General features: G+C 44.9%; 1 protein-coding gene across 2 annotated transcripts in view; it reads left to right on the forward strand.

Moving 5' to 3' along the window:
- The window catches only part of DNAJC5 (DnaJ heat shock protein family (Hsp40) member C5), a 234,187-nt gene that overhangs the window by 111,591 nt on the left and 105,052 nt on the right, over window positions 1–17,544 (forward strand). For both annotated transcript variants that reach the window (XM_085619651.1, XM_085619650.1), the window contains one exon: window positions 14,606–14,694. The gene's annotated coding sequence lies outside the window, so the exon portion shown is untranslated. The remainder of the gene's footprint in view (window positions 1–14,605; window positions 14,695–17,544) is intronic.

The raw sequence follows: 17,544 nt of genomic DNA on the forward strand, positions 1-17,544 counted from the left end.
CCTAACCAATTTTCTTAGTGCATCCTTCAGATTTGAGTAAGCGACCGTACAGTCATGATTGAACCAGCCCTTCTTTTTTTGTTTATGCTTTACTTCTACCCACAATGCCTCGTTGATTGCTTTAACAATCAATTCAAAGCTTAAAATAACTTCAATGTAGGGGGTCTCTAAATTAAGACATTTCATAATGGAGGAATTAGCCTTCACAACCACTTGCTTTGTTATCTCCATAGGGTCTACTTTCCCCCAATTGAGGGAGTAACCATTTACTCTGCCTAATACCAAAATATTTTGTGATAAGAGGGAGCCCAATCCGCGCTTCAATTTGGTGGTCAGTGAGAGGGAGATACTGAGGGGATAGTGGTCACTTAGCGGGATAATATGTCTATTAAATCCTGCATCTAGTGTCCTCACGCTGTTTGAAGCCAAAATGTAATCTAGTAAACAATTGAACCCATTGACCTTTAACTAGGGATCACGGATCTTGTTAGGTGCAATAAGCTGTTGTAAAGCTTCCTTTATTAGGTTTGCTACATTACTGCACATATGTTTGTCTATAGCGTGCAATGCATCCTTTACACGTATGATTTCCCTTCATGCCAAGAGCCATTAGACTAGTGCCCATTGCTCAACTATGCAGTAGGTCTGGCAGCTCTAATCCACAAAAGAGGCATTGCTGGTCCTGGGTCGTCTAAGATGTCATGGGTTTCATTTTGGGGTCTCCACAGGGGTCATAAAATAAAGAGAGGTGTATTGGATAAGCCCAAGTACAGTGAAAACTATGTGAGGAGACGAGCACATTTTTCACTTTTTGAGTAGACAAAAGTAGACCTGCATGGAATGGAAAGCGCCTTCTCAATTCAAGGCCTGGTGTAATCAAACCACATAATATTAGACTCACTGTATTTTTTTCAGCATGCCAAAAAGTTTATTCATCATGCTAATTGAAACAAGTAGGGCCTCTGACTCATTCACACACATTTATCCCAATGCCCGCTTTATATCAGGATCTCTGTTCTCCTCACACTTATCTCGAGCCCGTCTGTCTACAGTTGCTCACTGCATCCTCTCAAAGCAATGTTCTCACCTAGGTGTCCATGCTTCCCGCGCATGTGCTCCCTCAGAGCTGCTCATGCTTCCCACGCTCTGAGCTCCCAAGCTGTCCATGAAGATCACCAGAGGAGCTCACTCTGGACTTGTCCCTGAAGACCACTTAGAGGAGCTTTCCGCACTGAGCACCTTAAACAACTCGTTGTGGAGCAGTCGGTGCTGAGCACCATGACAAGCTTTTTCTGGAGCTGTCCACGCGGGGCCGCCGAGTGGCTCACAGTGGAGCTGCTTATTCTTAGCACCCGAATGACTCTTTATGGAGCGCTCAATGCTGAGCTGCTCAACTACCTTACTCCAGCTGCCCGCGCAGCCTCCTGGCGCAGCCCGTGCAGACCTATCTGGCACTGCCCGCGCAGAGCTTCATGGGGGAGCCCTTACAAGGCATGCTAAGGAGTCCACACTTGAGTTGTTCATACTGCATCCAGAGGTAATTGGGGGGGGGGAAGCAGGAGATATCTGTATTCCAGGTATATCTTGCGTAATGCTATGGTGTATTATAATTCTGTGCTGGTCACCCTTTGGAACATGTCGACCCAAACCCTTGGCCTGTTTGTTTTTAACTGCCTCTCAGAGCTGACCCACCAGAAACCTGGCCAGCAGGCCATTATGGGCTAAGTGACTACTGGGATGGCCAGAAGTAATTCTTGTCAACAATAACATAGCACTTTGCTCCTGCTTAGCATCCTTGGTCCGATTCGTTTTTTTGGTCTCCTGTTTAAGCATCAGTTTCTATAGATACTGAAGGTATACCAGCAAGCATTGACAAAGCCAGCCGTTTCACCTTTTAAAGATGTTAACTGAATCTTTAGTTTTGTTTGTTTCTGATGCTAAACACTATTGGCACAAAAGCCAAAATGCTCGCTGCAGTGTGAGAACTTGTTCACACTCATTTCATTACATTTCATAAAGCTTTATTCGGAGCTTAACACATAGTCCATAAAAGCACATACATTACATTGTAAAACACCATTTGAATACAAACAAGAATGATGAACCCTAAAAACAAGCGATTAAAATACAGTTGAATAACAATTAAAAAATAATACTAGGCCTTGCCTTAATGGCTTGGAGAAGAAATGTAGCAGTAAAAAAGCAGACATCAGGTGGGGGGTTGAATAACAATTTCATAGTGTCTTTAACTGTCCTGACTCCATATTTCTTAAAAACAGGTTTTAAAAAAGCTAAGCGAAAATTGCCGTAAAGTGGGCAGAACAATAAAAAGTGCATGGTGCTTTGTGCGGTAGTGTTATCACAGGGGCAAGGACCAATCGGGTGTTTTTTGATACTTGGGAACGCCACCGAATGGTGGACAATCCCAAAACGTAGTCTAGTCAGAACGAACCGATGGGAGGGTCTGGTTACAAAGCTCAAATACGGTTGGTAACCTATTAAATCACAATAACTTCCGTAGAGCATACAAGTAGTTAGATTCCTACTGGCCCTCTCACGTCGCTCAGACTTTTGGATCATAAAAACAGATTTCATCTCACTTTTGGTCAAACTAGAGGCAGCATAACTCCTCAAATAAGTTAAGACCATAAATCTCAAAAAAACTACTCGTGACAAAATTAACCCATGGAATCTTTAGATGGTTATCAATAGTAAAACAATCCTTAATGATGGCTCTGTTTAAGGAGGTCTCTTCCTTTACCCAAATTGCACGCCACAACAGAAGTGGTCTAAGGGCGACAGAATCTGAGAGGTGTTGGATTCCAAACTCCCTGTGCACCAAATCCGTAGAAGCTGAAATGGGTAAACATAATAATCTTTTTAGGAAGAGATTTTCCTCCACTTGTAGACTCCCGGTCAAAACGTGCCCCCAAACACCCGCTCCATAAAGAGCAATTGAAAGACACCTCATCTGGTAGATTTTCAACATATCTCTAAGCCGCCTATCCCCAATTTTAGAAGCGAACGTAAACACCCCGTGGGCACATTTCGCCATTCTAGCCCTAACATGGGTGATTTCACTGGACCAGCTACCTGTCTTGGAAAAGGTAATGCCTAGGTAGTTAAAAGTGTCTACCGTTTGGACCTTATGCCCTTCAATAAAATAGGAATGCGTTTTTTACGGCCCTTACCACATTCCATAACTAAGGTTTTTGATTTAATAATCATCCGCTTCCTTTCCTTAATGAACAGAGAGAACCTGTCCATTAGGCGTTGTAAGCCGATAGGGGTCCTAGAAAGAAGAACGGCATCGTCCGCATAAAGTAAAACTGGGACGTGAAAATCAAGGATTTTTGGTGCGTCTGCCACAACAGTCTTTAAAGCAGAGTCGACCTCATTAATAAAAAGTGTGAAAAGTAGGGGGGCGAGCACACACCCCTGTCTGATACCGCGCCTAATAGGAAACTTTGGGGTGCACTCCCCACCAGGGCCATATCGAACACTTGAGCTAAGATTAGCATATAACCTGGCCAGGAAATAAACAATGCCCTCCGGTGCCCCCATTTCAAGTATTTCTCCCATAGGTTCTTATGGTTTACCATATCGAAGGCACTGCTTAAATCTGCAAAGCAGAGAAAAAGGGAACCTTTCTTGGCCTTAGTATATTTCCCTATAAGTAGTTCTAGGTTGAGACACTGTTCTTCTGTCCCTCGTCCCTTCCTAAAACCGAATTGGGAGTTTGCCAAAATGTTATTCGATTCGGCCCATTCTTCTAATCTGACAAGAAGCACCTGGCTCATAATTTTCACGGAGGAATCTAGAAGGGAGATTGGACGGTAATTCTTAGCATCCTTCCTCTCCCCCTTCTTATAAATAGGGATGATAATAGATTCCTCCCAGGTATGCGGGTCACTGTGACAAACAGCTGCGTTAAATACTTTGGTTAATAACGGGCCCCATATCTCTGGTTCTTTTTTATAGACATCTATGGGCACCCCATCAGGCCCCTGGGCCTTCCCTCCTTTACTAGCAGAGATGCAATCCTGAACCTCGGAAGAGGATATATCTAAGGGAATGGTTGGCCAATCCCCTCCCCCTACATCCAAAGGTTTAGCCGAATCAAAGATCAAGGAAAAGTGAGAGACCCAACTTTCCGCACTGACGTTTGCCGTCAGTACAGGCATCTCCTCGTTCTTTAGAAAGGGGCAGTTGACTGTTGCCCAGAATAAGGAGGAATCTGAAGTTTCAGCAGCCTGATCTAGCTTGTCCCATGCCTCTTGTCTTAGTTCGGCCTTTCTGTTAGTAACTGCAGCCCGATAGGTAGCTCTAAGCTCCCTAATCAGGATTGTATCCCTTTGTTTGGCTGCCAGGGCCTCTTTAAGACCCTTAAGGGCAATGGTGCTGGCATGGTCGAACCACCCCCTTTGCCGGCATAATTTACCCTTAAGAGGCTTGGTAAGTTTAGCTTCTATACTGAGATTAATGTTAATAAACTTGGGCAAGATTACATCAGTCAGTTCTCTGCTCTCTAAAATAACAACAATTTCATTTACACAATTAGTAATAATGGAGTTGGACAGGATATCTGCCTTATCCCCCTTCCACCTGATTCTGGTTCCATTGGGTCGATGTGGTTCAATATTGGCAACTATATTTGGTTTAGGGCCTTGTTTAGCCTTCCAAAGGACAGCCTCCATGGTCAGGCAGTTATGATCACTAATTAGATTATCAACTACCGAAGGGACTGTACACCATGGGTTAAGGTTAGAAGAAATACAAATAAAATCAATAACCGTGTTAGCGTTTCGGCCCGTAAAAGTAGGGAGGATTTTGCCAGAGGCGCCTCTCATATTTCCCAACATCTCCATGTCATAAGTCATCAAGATTTTGTTTAATGAATCACCATAGGGATTATGGGGAAAATGAGGGACGCCCTCCCCCAAACAGTTTACAAAACCACAGACCCTGTGTGCGGAAGATGGGCAAGCAGAAGTATTAAAATCCCCTAACCAAATAAAATCGAAAACAATATTGTTTCCCGTAACAATATTTGCCAAAGCAGACTCTAAAGCAAACACTACCTGTTGCCTAGTATTATCAAAAACATTATTATAAAAATTAATTAAAGGATATTTCTATCCGGCTCCTGACAAAGCCATAGAATCTGGGAATGGGCCCCAATCGAAACATGTTTCTTTACAGTGAGTGGTACTTCCACTGAGATCAATGTCAAAAGCCCACCCTTAGCTCTTCCCGAATTGGAAGCCACAGCCGGCAGTTGGTAAGAAACAAAACCATTATAATTAATGGGGTCCAGACTCCAGGTTTCCTGAAAACATATTATGTTAAAAAGGTTAATAAAATCAAACCAACCTAAACAGACATCCTTATGTAAAAGTCCCGCAACATTCCAACAGGCAATTGAACACAGGCCACAGTTAGCTGGTAGGGTGAGCTTATTAGGTGCAGTCCAATCCCTATCATCGATGACTGGTCTTTCGTGTTCACAATCCACTGGGGAATCAATATGGCTAACACAAATACCAGTAATATTAATTGACTCCGCAAAATCAGGTACCCCAGGGACCGTACTACGCCTCCCCTTTCCCAGGGGAACATCCTCATTCCCTATATCAGCTAGAGGGGATACCAGTCAGTCATTACAATCAAGCCCACTCAGGGGCTGGAATCTATTGAACGTGGAGATAGCGGGGCCGGTACCCAGGTTCTGGTCTCTAGGCCTCCACCGATGACACTCAGCATCAGATTGGGTAACAGGGTCTCTATAAAAATACCCAAGGGGGCGTAGAGAGATACCTTGGTCACTTGTAGAGAGAGATGCGGCTTTAATTAACACAGTGGAGGTAAGTTGTGGGTTTCGAAAATTAATGACAATACAGTCTCCCTCACAAGTCTTACGAGATTTGCCAACCCAATTGGTTCTTCTGGTACTTAAAATATCCCTTGATAAGGCTACAGGGAAGCCACACTGTCGGTGAAGCCAATCCACAGTCTTATTCTTTAATGACGAGTGGGATTCACCATAGCCATGGTTACTACCGGGCCCTCCAACAGGGGGAACGTTTGTCAAGACGGCCACAAAAGGTGCACATGTCGGTGGCAGATCCGGGTGAGGGCTGCTAAAACTGTTAATATTTGCGTCGGGACCCATCGGCTTCCCTGATACTGACTTAAAGGGTGGTTTAATGTAACCCGACCGCTGGGGGGGGGAGTATTGGGAGCAGCTGATGGTATTTCACAAACATTCCCAGAACTAAAATTAGAATTTCTACTCCCAGCCGTCGATGGAACTGAGTTAGAAGTAATTGAGGGTATCTCAACAGGCCCCTGTTCATTAACATTGGTTTTGGCTCCTATACCAGCCTTAATAAATGAGTCCAATAAACCTCCCAATCTGGCTACTTCATCTGTGATTGTAGCAAGTTTAGTCAAAAGGGGTTTAACCAATAAATCAAACTTGACCTCTATAGCATTAATTAGAAAATCAAGTTGCTCGTTATCTAGAGTGATCTTAGTACCGTCCAATAACACTAATTGATCTCGTTGAATATTGGGCAGTAAAGGCTCAGGTCTCTTGGTGGGGCGGTTCCCCCCTCGTTTAGGCTGGGTAGTTTTGCTGTTATTCCTACATGTGCGTAATAATCTTTGTCGCCTAGAGGCCGTCAAGCTAGGGGTTAGTGGATCAGATGTAGCAGCTTGGCCAGATTCCGGGTCATTAGAAGGCCCGGGGGTACCACTAACCACGCTTATAATATCCGTTGGAGCACCCTGAATCGAACAATCTATTGGATCTGAAGATGTACTAACATCTTGATTGGTACTAGACTGGGGGGCCAATCGGTTAAACGGGGTGGGACTCGTGCTTTGTGACCCCGACAGTCCTAAAGACTTCCTACGTTCATGGTTGATTTTGTCAACCATCTTGACCAGATAGTTATCCATAGTTGTGGACACAATTGCTGGCTTAGCTTTAGACATTATGGCTGAGCCAGGCCGGTACCAAATCCTCACAACAACTATCACCACAAAAAGCAATAGACTAATAACTTTCTCTGTGTGTAACTGCCTATTCCAATTAATTAATCACGTAATACCACCATACACCTTATAGACCAATCCTGATAGCGGTAATGTCTAGTCGAGTCCACCAACAAATTCAACAAATTAATTACAAACAATAGGCCAGTATGCGGCCCCCTCCTTCCCCCTCCTGTCCCGGACTGTCACAGACTGTCCGCCCTTTGTCCGGGCTTCGTCCTGGGCGTCCCGCGGCGCGTCCCGCGCAGCGGTATCTAGTGATATTAAAAGGGGGACAGGGGCCAATGGGCGGGAAGGCGGGCCGCGACTCAGGTGCGGGCAGGCAGGCACGGGCTCCTGGGAACTGTAGTCCGTCCCACGGCCCCTCTCACCCTTAGCAACGGCGGCGATTCCAGCGAACAGCTCCTCCCGGTATAGCAGGGCTCCGAGATACTGATGCCCCCAACAGCAATGCGGGACCCGCGCCAGCGGGTTCCGCGAGCAGTTTTCAGTGTTTGTGGGCGGGAAGGCGGGCCGCGACTCAGGTGCGGGCAGGCAGGCACGGGCTCCTGGGAACTGTAGTCCGTCCCACGGCCCCTCTCACCCTTAGCAACGGCGGCGATTCCAGCGAACAGCTCCTCCCGGTATAGCAGGGCTCCGAGATACTGATGCCCCCAACAGCAATGCGGGACTTGTTCACACTCATTTGTCTCAACACTGTGGCAAACACCCATCTTGGAGTTGTAATTTAAAAACACGAGAAAAGGTGCACAAAAATGCATAATAAAGAGGGAAGTGGCCTGTAGCAGATTGCATCACGGTGGAACAGTAACTCGCAACAGAGAGAGGTGTGGGAGCAACAGAGTAGATGTGGGCGAGGAGAGGACTTTTAGGGGGTATAATAGCAACAAGAAAGCTGTGCTGGACGCGGAGCAGTGGGGAAACAATAAGTTCCCTGTGAATCATGGGGAAGAGCTACACGGAGAGCGAGGGGGAGATTTACTGAGTAAAACAGCACACGGAGGAGAGAACATGAAAAGACATGCACCCCCATGGAGCTCTGCAAGAAGAAGGGGGGAAAGCAGTTCCTAGACTGTAGGTATTGTAAGGCTACAACAGAAGCTATTATTTGGGAAAGAAGAAAGTAATCGATTAAGAAGAAAGTAATTGAAAAAGACAACCAGTCCTGAGCAGTGTACTACCCAAAGCCCATTCTAAGTATTAGTGCTGTACACATTAGATCTTTTGACATCAGACAGCTAAAGGCTATTAGTAGGCAAGACCTAAAATCGATTATATATTCACCTGAATGCAGCAATCAGTCAAGGAGAAACAAAGAACACAAATTACTTAAGACTCGGACCCGTTGCTGGAAGTGGCAGGGGTGTGCAGGCGTTGGTTGGATTTGGGGAGGACGGAAGCCTTCAGGTGAACCCCGAGTCCCAGACTGAGATGAGCTTGATATGGTATGAACTCGGCATACTCTACACTGTGACAGATTGCAGTTTGCGTCCATGATGTGCAGGTTTCTTGTATGCAGGTTTATCTTATTCAAGATCTCCTGAAAATCTAGCCCGGCTCCAGCCCTTGTGGACCAACAATGGACACCGCTCCAGTGACAGCCTGAACTTTCCCCATTGAAACCCGGACAATGCTCAGCCCTGGGCGAAGGCAGAGGTAGAAAGCGACGGTGGAAACAATAGCTTAACAAACACGTGAATTCACATATTTGTGAATGTGTCACAGCTTAGGCCGCACTGGAAGCACATACACTGAAGGACCGTGTGTGCTGTTGGCGGGTCTGCTGCAGTGTGTTATCAGCTGTGAACCACAGACCGAGGGATAGGCGGGTGGTTCCGCCTGCATTCTGCACAAGTTGCGAGATCTGTACATATGAGGTTCATAGGCCAGGAAGTGCAGTCATCTGATTTCTGGCAATTTGAGAACGCTTTCCTCACTGCGGAAGCGTGGTCGCCCTTACCATGCACATGGCCTCCCTTCTCCCACCACAGCTGACTCACTTTCACGTTAGCAGGAATTGCACTTTACTCCCATGAGAGATGCATCTGAAGGCCTCATTCTCTTCGCCTTTCCTCATCCCAGAGGCTCTGAATTGTGAGCCACGGAGACCAACACCCTCTGTACATCAGCATCCGTTAATAAAGGGGGGAAACGCTGATTACTGTAGGCGCCGTCTTGAACCATCTTTCAGCTGCTAGCATTATATAGAAAGGTTACCATCGGCGAAGTCATCATGAACATGGCTCTGATCCGACACCTCACACCGGAAGATTAGCAGCAAGAAGGCCCTCTTTCACCTGGCTCTGGCTTCAGACCCTGCACTGCAAAGCTAGAAGCAGCAAGGCTGTCTTGCTGTGGGTTCTGGTTTCAGATCCTACGTAAGAAGATTGGCAGCGGCTCAGCCATCTTTCACCTGATGCTTTCAAGCTGCCTTTAGAGTAAAGTCAACAGGAGTGATTCCTTGCATATTGGGCTAATGGCCTATAAAGAAAACCCATGCAGAAATAACGCTGTCGGACATTTTGCATGTGTCGAGACAGTGAGGCCATATTACCTCTTTGTACTGACTTTCGATAGGACACTGGAAGGTTGGTAGCAGTAAGATCATACAGCTCCTGGTACTATAATACCGTACCTTTCACAGGAAGCACTGTATTAGTGGTATCGCCTCACACCAGGTGCCGATACCAACCAGTACACAAGAAAGTTGTAGCAGTTAAGACACGTTGTCTGACACCTGATGTTATAGAGGATGCTTGGGACCAATGAGATCCTCATACATCGTGCTCTGGTACCGGGCAGTATTTAGGAATCCTGGAAGCAGTGAGGTCTTCTGGCACCTAAGCTAGCTAAAGAACTTGAGGACCCTCTCCATGGCAAGCCAGTACTATCTTCCGCTCTCCTGCTTTGTGAACTTTGGTTCTTTTTTTCATGAAAAATTTCTAAACATCAGGAATGTCTTCGCCAATTCTGCCCTCGACTAGTTCATCCATCACCAACTCTGTTGTCCCTAAAGTTTGTGTCTTGAACCAATTACCCTCATCAGTACCCCCTCGCACATTTGACTGACCTCCTGACCCCAGCGTCCAAGGTTGCTTCAGTGCTCGCTCCGGGTTATAGGCCACTGTCCATTTGCTTGCTTGTTACAGCAAGACATTGTGGCTCCCTTTTTAATTTTTTTTTTTGACATGATGGTCCTATAAGACGTTGGGAACATCAGGTCGGTTTACATACTATTGCTTCACACCAAAATAATAGAGAAGTCTGTAAGTCTCTAAGTATCACAATTTTTTTAATCTTCCACAGTCCCAAGACCCTGTCATTAGATAGAGACTCCTCTCATACCAGCTTCAGATGACATTCTGCTCGGCTTTGATGGAGGCGGTATCATTTTCTTAGCTCTTTTAGATCTCTGTGGTCCTTGCCATGGTTGATAATCCAAGGCTCTGGACTGAATCACCTATTTTCTGTTAAACAAAGTCCAGGTATCTTTCTCCGTTCCGATTCCTCTATGAAGCTTTCGTTGCCCCTCCGGGATCCTCACACAGACACACACGCTCTTCAATACTTTTGTGGCTGCTCTGCAGCCCAAATCATTGCCTTTGGGTTCACTTTTGCATACGTTGATGAAATCCAGCTCCACATCCGGCTTGATTGCACCTCAGCTGGCTATTTCTACTTTTCACAACTGTGTATCTGTAGCAGCTGAGTCTTTGAAAACACCCTGAAGCCCAACTTTGATATATCATACATATGTTCTTATTCTGGAAGGTCCACCCTCTCTCTTCCTGACCTTCAGAGTTAGGGATATCTGATGCCGGGCCCTCTTTCCAGACCTTGATCCCAGCTGCACAATCTTGGTGTGAATCTGGCTAAATCTGTGTATTTGTTTTTTTATCAACAAAATAACTTCTGCCTGTTAATCTTGCTCAAAAGTTTGAGAATAAGTTTCACTTTTCTTCATTTTGAAGGTAGGCCTATGATCATCCAGGCTGCAGTCTTTTATGAGTGGCCAATGGAAATGTTCTTTATTTAAATCTTCCTTAGGTCCTTGTAGCCTTATTTCAGATAAGACCGTACACCACTGCTTGGCTGTTACTCTGTATCCATCACCGCAACTCTGTCGCTTCTCACCTTGACAGAGTCACTGGGTTCCCTTCGACAAAAGAATTGCATTTTCAGTGTCCGTATTGTCTTTCCACTGTGCTGTTAACGCCTGGGGACTCCTGTGTTTGCAGAGTGGGTTTGTGTATTGCATCACTCTTTGCCCCTGCTAGGGAAACCTCATTTCTGCTCTTCTCTTCTAAAGGGGCCATCCTCTCGAATGCTCTTACTCTACATCTGGAGTCTAATCTTCTGAACTTTCAGGCACAGCTGAAGAACCATCTCTTTATGCTTTTAGGTCTGTGTCTGGAATGGAGCTTGCATTCAGTGCCAGTGCACCAAAGGGTATCTGCGTGCTCTGTAAGTTTTCCAATCAATCTGGCATTCACCTGTTGCTGATATCCTACAGTACACTGGAATTTTGGCAGCAGAACAATCCTTTCTCCCAGCATGGTGCCCGAAGGAGAGAAAGTGTTCCAGAGCAATTAGTTCCAAAAGTAATTATCTATTTTTTTCCTGGCAGTTGTTTTAGTCAAGTGTTTTTCCCTGGGGATAGTGCAGCTGATTGGGAGAGTGCTTCTTTTATCCACAGATAAAATGTCCCCCTAGAGGAACAGAGTGAGGTTTGGCAGGCATGTGTTATTTCGATACCCCATTCGTCTTTCTGCTTCCATGTGGAGGACATGAATTGAGTGTCACTTCCATGCGTGGTGGCAGAGTTGAGGAGGTGGTATAACCACAGTTGAACTTGCTGTTCCCCTGCCATCAGCAGGCAACAGTATAGGGGAGAGGTGTGGCGCAGCAGCCAGGGCAGCTGACTCCGGAGCGCAGGTCTCACGGTTCAGTCGCGGGTGGCAGCTCAGCTCAGCACTATGTGACTGTGGGCAATAGCTCAATTAATCTGCCCGGCGGCCCCCAGCGCCTTGTGACCCTTAGGAGTGAATAGTTTGCACTTTACAAATACCAGATTTGGATTCAACCATTAAGCATTGTTTCCCCTTTAAAGGTGGACATAAGTATCGCCTAAATAATATTAGACCCACTTTGAGAGGCAAATTGGCATTGGCCAAGCTTTTAATTGTCTTCTGCTGAGAGCTATTTGTCACCTTGCAGTGTCATCCGAATCCCCTAGTCCCTCAGGCAGACATTGTGCAAATTGAAGCTGATCTCTACTTTTGATGAGCCGCAGCGATTATATGAACGGTCGGTTTAGCTCTTCAGAGGTCCAAGGCAGAGCAAGTTGGAGAGGACTGCTTCATCCACAAAAAGGAAAGGAGAAGGTAGTTTTTCCCCTCTTGGGTGAAGGTTGATCCTCAGTGCCACTATTTATAAGATTCTGAGTACTTCAAAAGAGGGTAGCAATACTAATTGCTATTGTGCATAAACGTTTTATGAAACCTACATTCAACAATGAGCTTTAAGCCATGTTTCACATCTCCTGCCAAAGTCTTGTTCCATTGTCTGTTTTTAGGGCTCACCTACTAGACCGCACAAGCTGACTGGTTGTGAATGACTTAATGTGAACTCACAGTGGGTTTACAGCCCACCCATTGTTTCATTGTGTCTTTATGGTCACTCGTTTGTTTGCTTCTTATTCATTGGCTTTCCTTCCTCTTCTTGTGTTTATATCTTCCCTGGAGCATTGCCCCTTTATGATTCTTTTTATTGGCCGACTTGTATCCTTTCACCTATTTATTCTGCATTCTATGAGTGGGCAACTTCACTGGAACTCCGGTCCATACGAAATGGGCTCAGTCCTTTAACTCTTATTGTTCACAAGCTCGTTCCAGGAAGTCCTCATGACACAAAAATCACATTAACCAATTTTCCTGTAACTATGTATTGATGATACAGGCATGTACTGTTGGGTTGTTCAAAATCCACCATCAATCTAATCCTTTTCCTTTTGTTTTCTCGTCCAAAACCGTTAATGCCCTCCGTTATTAATTTACTATTGTTGTATACAGCATTTGTTGTCAAAATGCTCTATGGTGTGCTTAAAATATATAAATAAATACATTCCAGATATAGGTGCTAATAAGGATACTTTAATTTTAAATGGTGGTTGGTCCCACTTTGATGGCCACCTGATGCAGTGCCATGAAACTGTTTGCCTGCAAGCTCTGGGGTCTTGCGAGAAGCCTCGTAGTAACTGCTCCAGTGCTGTATGTGACTGATCCCTCTTGGGCTAGGAAAAGGCTCTTGTTTTTTAATTATTCCCATAGACGAGCTCTTTTCACTTCTCTATCCTGAGCTAACGTTGCATACTTTTGCAAAACTATGGTATGGCAGTATGGTGAACCCCTGGACACATTGAGGTCAAAATGGTAGGTAACTGGTCACCTTGTAGGCTGAATGAGTGGATCCGGGACATGTGTGCAGTAGAATGAGGGATGGTCAACTTTTGGGGGCGTCCTGCTTACTTTTTTTAGGCACCATGTTTTTTCAGGTTTTGACGGTGTTGGGCAAATTTTGGGTGGCAAAGAGGCAGTCTCATTTTGTGATTATTCAACATTATTGATCACTCCCTTTTCATGCCGAACAGACTCGTGTGCAGCTTAGCACATCAGTTGTCATTGCATCTCCTACATCACAGACCACATCCCTGATCCAAATGTGTGGGAAGCAACTATGCTCACTTTAAACTGCATTCATGTGTATCCGCCTTCCCTACACCTGCATTATTGGCAGCCCTGCATCTGAGTGTGGATACTCATGAATTTGCCACGTACTACTGAATAGGTCAACATCCCGCACCCTTTCAGCACTTTGAGTATTTTCTTACTAGAGAAAACTGCCCCATGCTCTAAGGGCGCCTTTCTTAGTTGACTGCGAATTGGCCCACATGATGAGGTGTCCTGGTTTGCAGCCACTTTTGACCTGTAGGGACTTGCAAAACAGTATTTATTTTTAGCAACCTGTGTGAAGTGTGGTGGAAACCTTGTCAACTTTGTGAAGGTTGTCGAGGTATACTTCAGATCGAAAGTCATTTTTGTTGTGACATTTTTTTGCTACGAAAAGCATCTTTGCAGACAAAAGGTCTTAATACGTTTGCCATTGTGCATGAAAAACTTCTAGTTAAATTAGAGTGAAATTATTACAACATGCAGTATAACTTTACACGGACAAATTTAACTATGAAACTTTGTGAATGGTGAAATCTGAAACTCTGAAAACTTTGCTGACCGAAAAGAAACTTTGCACACGCCGAGTTGCAAAGAGGTGGTGAAGATCTAGCTTACTTGTAAACCTAGAAACCGTACTGGAGCCTATGAAATTGATGGCCCTCTGACGGTGATGCACCTCAATCAAGGACAGCGTTTGTCTATTAGTATAACTCGAGTGTTCTGAAGCGGCATTCGCAGCATGTGTCACATTCTGTACACTATCTTAACCACGCCCTTCTGTTGCTAACTCCCTTCTTTTTCCTTCTGTTTTCTAGGAAGAAAAGGTCCTTGTAGCTTTGAAGCCAGTCCTGAAGACCAACCTTGGTGGCCAACACTTGTCATTTCCTCCAGCCATAATATCACAGTAAGGGTGGACGGTGAAAATGTGGTTTCGTTGGTTGGTTACTTGTTGAGTGCCAAGATACAGCTTTAGGATGCTATGGAACATTCAGTATTCTTTCTATGTATCTTCTCTGAGCTGACAGTCTCCATCTGGTGGCTGGTGTGTAGCCAGCCTTTTGGAACACAATTCGCTCCAGTCTGAATAAAGTCTCCAGCTTCTACATCCTGCATGTGTTGGTGGTAACTACATGGCACCTCCTTTCTCGGGAAATCTCCATGAGGCTGTGACGCCTTGCAGATCATTAAAGGGATACAATAAACTGAGGATCCCAGCAAAGCTGCTGCATAAACGTAGGGAGGCGGTGTTGTATTACCAGATTTGGATGGCAAGTTTGTGATGTACTTGGCGAGTGACAGTCTTGCTGTGGTGGTGAATTTCTGAAGTACTCTGGTGGATGCAGCAGACTTTCCTCTTTGCTGCTAGCTTGTCAGGCTCCATCTTTCAAGGACCTGTGAGTTTAACTAGCCTGCATCCAATCGCCTTGGAGGCTTTGACTAAGCACAGAGATTAAAAAACATGATTTCAATGTGTGCGCAAGTCATTCCTGTCCTCGCACAGAGGGTAAAAAAGCTTCCTGGGAACTGCACAGACTAGCTCAGAACACTATCTCACCTCACCAAGAGAAGTGGAGGAGTATTTGCCTCCCTAGGCTAAATAATATTTTGGTACTCACTCCCTTAAGAAAAGAGTTAGTGGTTGCTTTAGGAGGCAAACTAGCAGCGCCCTGCTGCTGACCCTATGTACATCTACAATTATTGCTTTACTTTAGAATCAAACCAACCCTTCCTAGTCGATGTCTGAGCTAACGGTGGGCATTTTCCATAGCTGAAATGCGAAATTTTCGAAATATGCCTTCATAGAAATGTTGCTTGTGGAACAATTTTGGCATTTTGTATATGAATCTGTTCCTCTGAGTTTTGTGCTCTTGGTGGAATTTCACCCATACCTGAACTAGCGTACCGGCTCAAAAGATCATGAACTGGCATGAAGTATAAACCTGTCAAAAAAAGGCCTAAACTATGTCAAAACATAACCTCGCTTCATGGTTCAGGTCCAAACACTACCTCTTTTCCTCTTCGAGTAGCACAGTTGATATAGGAAAATCTGTCCCACAGCACCTGCCACTTCTTAGGATAGCAGAGCCCAACAACAAGGGTAATGTAGTGACCGGAGCTGAGCACCGTCCTGACCTGTTGAAAGTAGAGGTGTTGAATTATGCATATGTTGTTACATATTTTCCTTCATAAACAAAAAAGGGGTGAGATGTAGGTAGACGTTAGGTTCATCCTCCAGACTGTGTATAGTTATTAACAAATCTGTACTACCGGAATGCCCATTGCTCCCTCACAGCAAACTCTTACAAAACTAAGAGTATGGATTTCCCTCATCCACTGCACCTACAAGGCAGAGATGGGGAAGGAAAATATGTTATTAACAAATCTGTAAATGACAGATCAGAGAACCTAACCAAAGGGAAGGGTTTCTGCTAAATGTGCGAAACAACGCCCCGAATCTAAGAAGAGAAAATTCTCTTCTTGGGTCCCCTCACTCACCAAGGGTTGCCCCTATGTGACATGCTTCATCATTGGGGCCATCCCAGACAGCTACTGTCTAGGGCGTGTTGCAACTTGCGGAACTACGTAAGAGCACTTTTTGTGAAAAAATGTGTAGTGCAGTGTATGGGGGAGTGGTGATGGTGATTCTCAAAATACCTAGCTAGTGAGCGATTAATTTATTCCTGCTCCTAGTTGGTATGGATGAAAAGGGGTTAATAGTAGGGAGGAAGTGTAGCTGTTATGTGTATACTGTCCCTGATCTGTCATTTACAGATTTGTTAATAACATATTTTCCTTCCCATCTCTGCCTTGTAGGTGCAGTGGATGAGGGAAATCCATAGTCTTAGTTTTGTAAGAGTTTGCTGTGAGGGAGCAATGGGCATTCCGGTAGTGCATGAGACAGTCTGGATTTTAGCCTGGAGGTGAAGATTAAGATGAAAAACTTGAAGAATATCTTATCAGTACATGGTTTATAAGAGAATCCACATGATATAATTTTGCAGTAATAGGCGCGTTGGGACAAAAGTCCTTTCCATGGCTTTGATAATCTGTGTTGCCGTTTCCTGTTCTGTACATTTTTGTTTTAGAATCAATTGCATTAATAACCTGTGAGCCTCCATATTCCAACAAGAGATGTTCAGAAGTAGAACACAGCTCTGCTGAAAGGGCATGCACCCAGAGTGTACCCTTCATCATACTGAGGTGGTGGCTACTGCTCTCTCTTATTTTGGTGAAAGGTGACGGGCTCTGATGTCCGTGGTTTGTAGTTCGGAGGGTACAGATTACTTTACCTGCATCCCCCTGTAGGCTGTTGTGCACAGGGCAGATTTGTTTTGTCTGTTTTGCATGAAGAATGTTGGGTGGTCATTTGTGATTCCAGGTGTATGCTGCCCATGATTTTGGCTTTCTTGCTGGCTATGGTTAATCCAAGGTAGACTTCTTTTCCTCACATTGGGATAAAAGTATGGAACTTAATGTATAGTTATGCTTTTAATGTCTCAAGCCTTCATCTGTGCTCCCATAGTAGGATAAATACTGACCTCCCAGTAGTCACAACTTTTCTGGCTTTAAGGGGGGTCTGTACATCTGTGTAGAGAGTACCATTGCCAGTGCTAGGGCCTTTCTGGTATCTGCCTTCCTTTAAAGTTAAAGAAAAGTTTTGGGTTCTACAGTTCTTGTTCTTATTACAAGAGCTGAAGATGTGATGAACTGCCCAGTGATGAGGCGATCTTACTCCTGCCAGACAGGAAGAACC

Source organism: Triturus cristatus, chromosome 7, assembly GCF_964204655.1.
Source record: "Triturus cristatus chromosome 7, aTriCri1.1, whole genome shotgun sequence".
NCBI classification, from domain to species: Eukaryota; Metazoa; Chordata; class Amphibia; order Caudata; family Salamandridae; genus Triturus; species Triturus cristatus.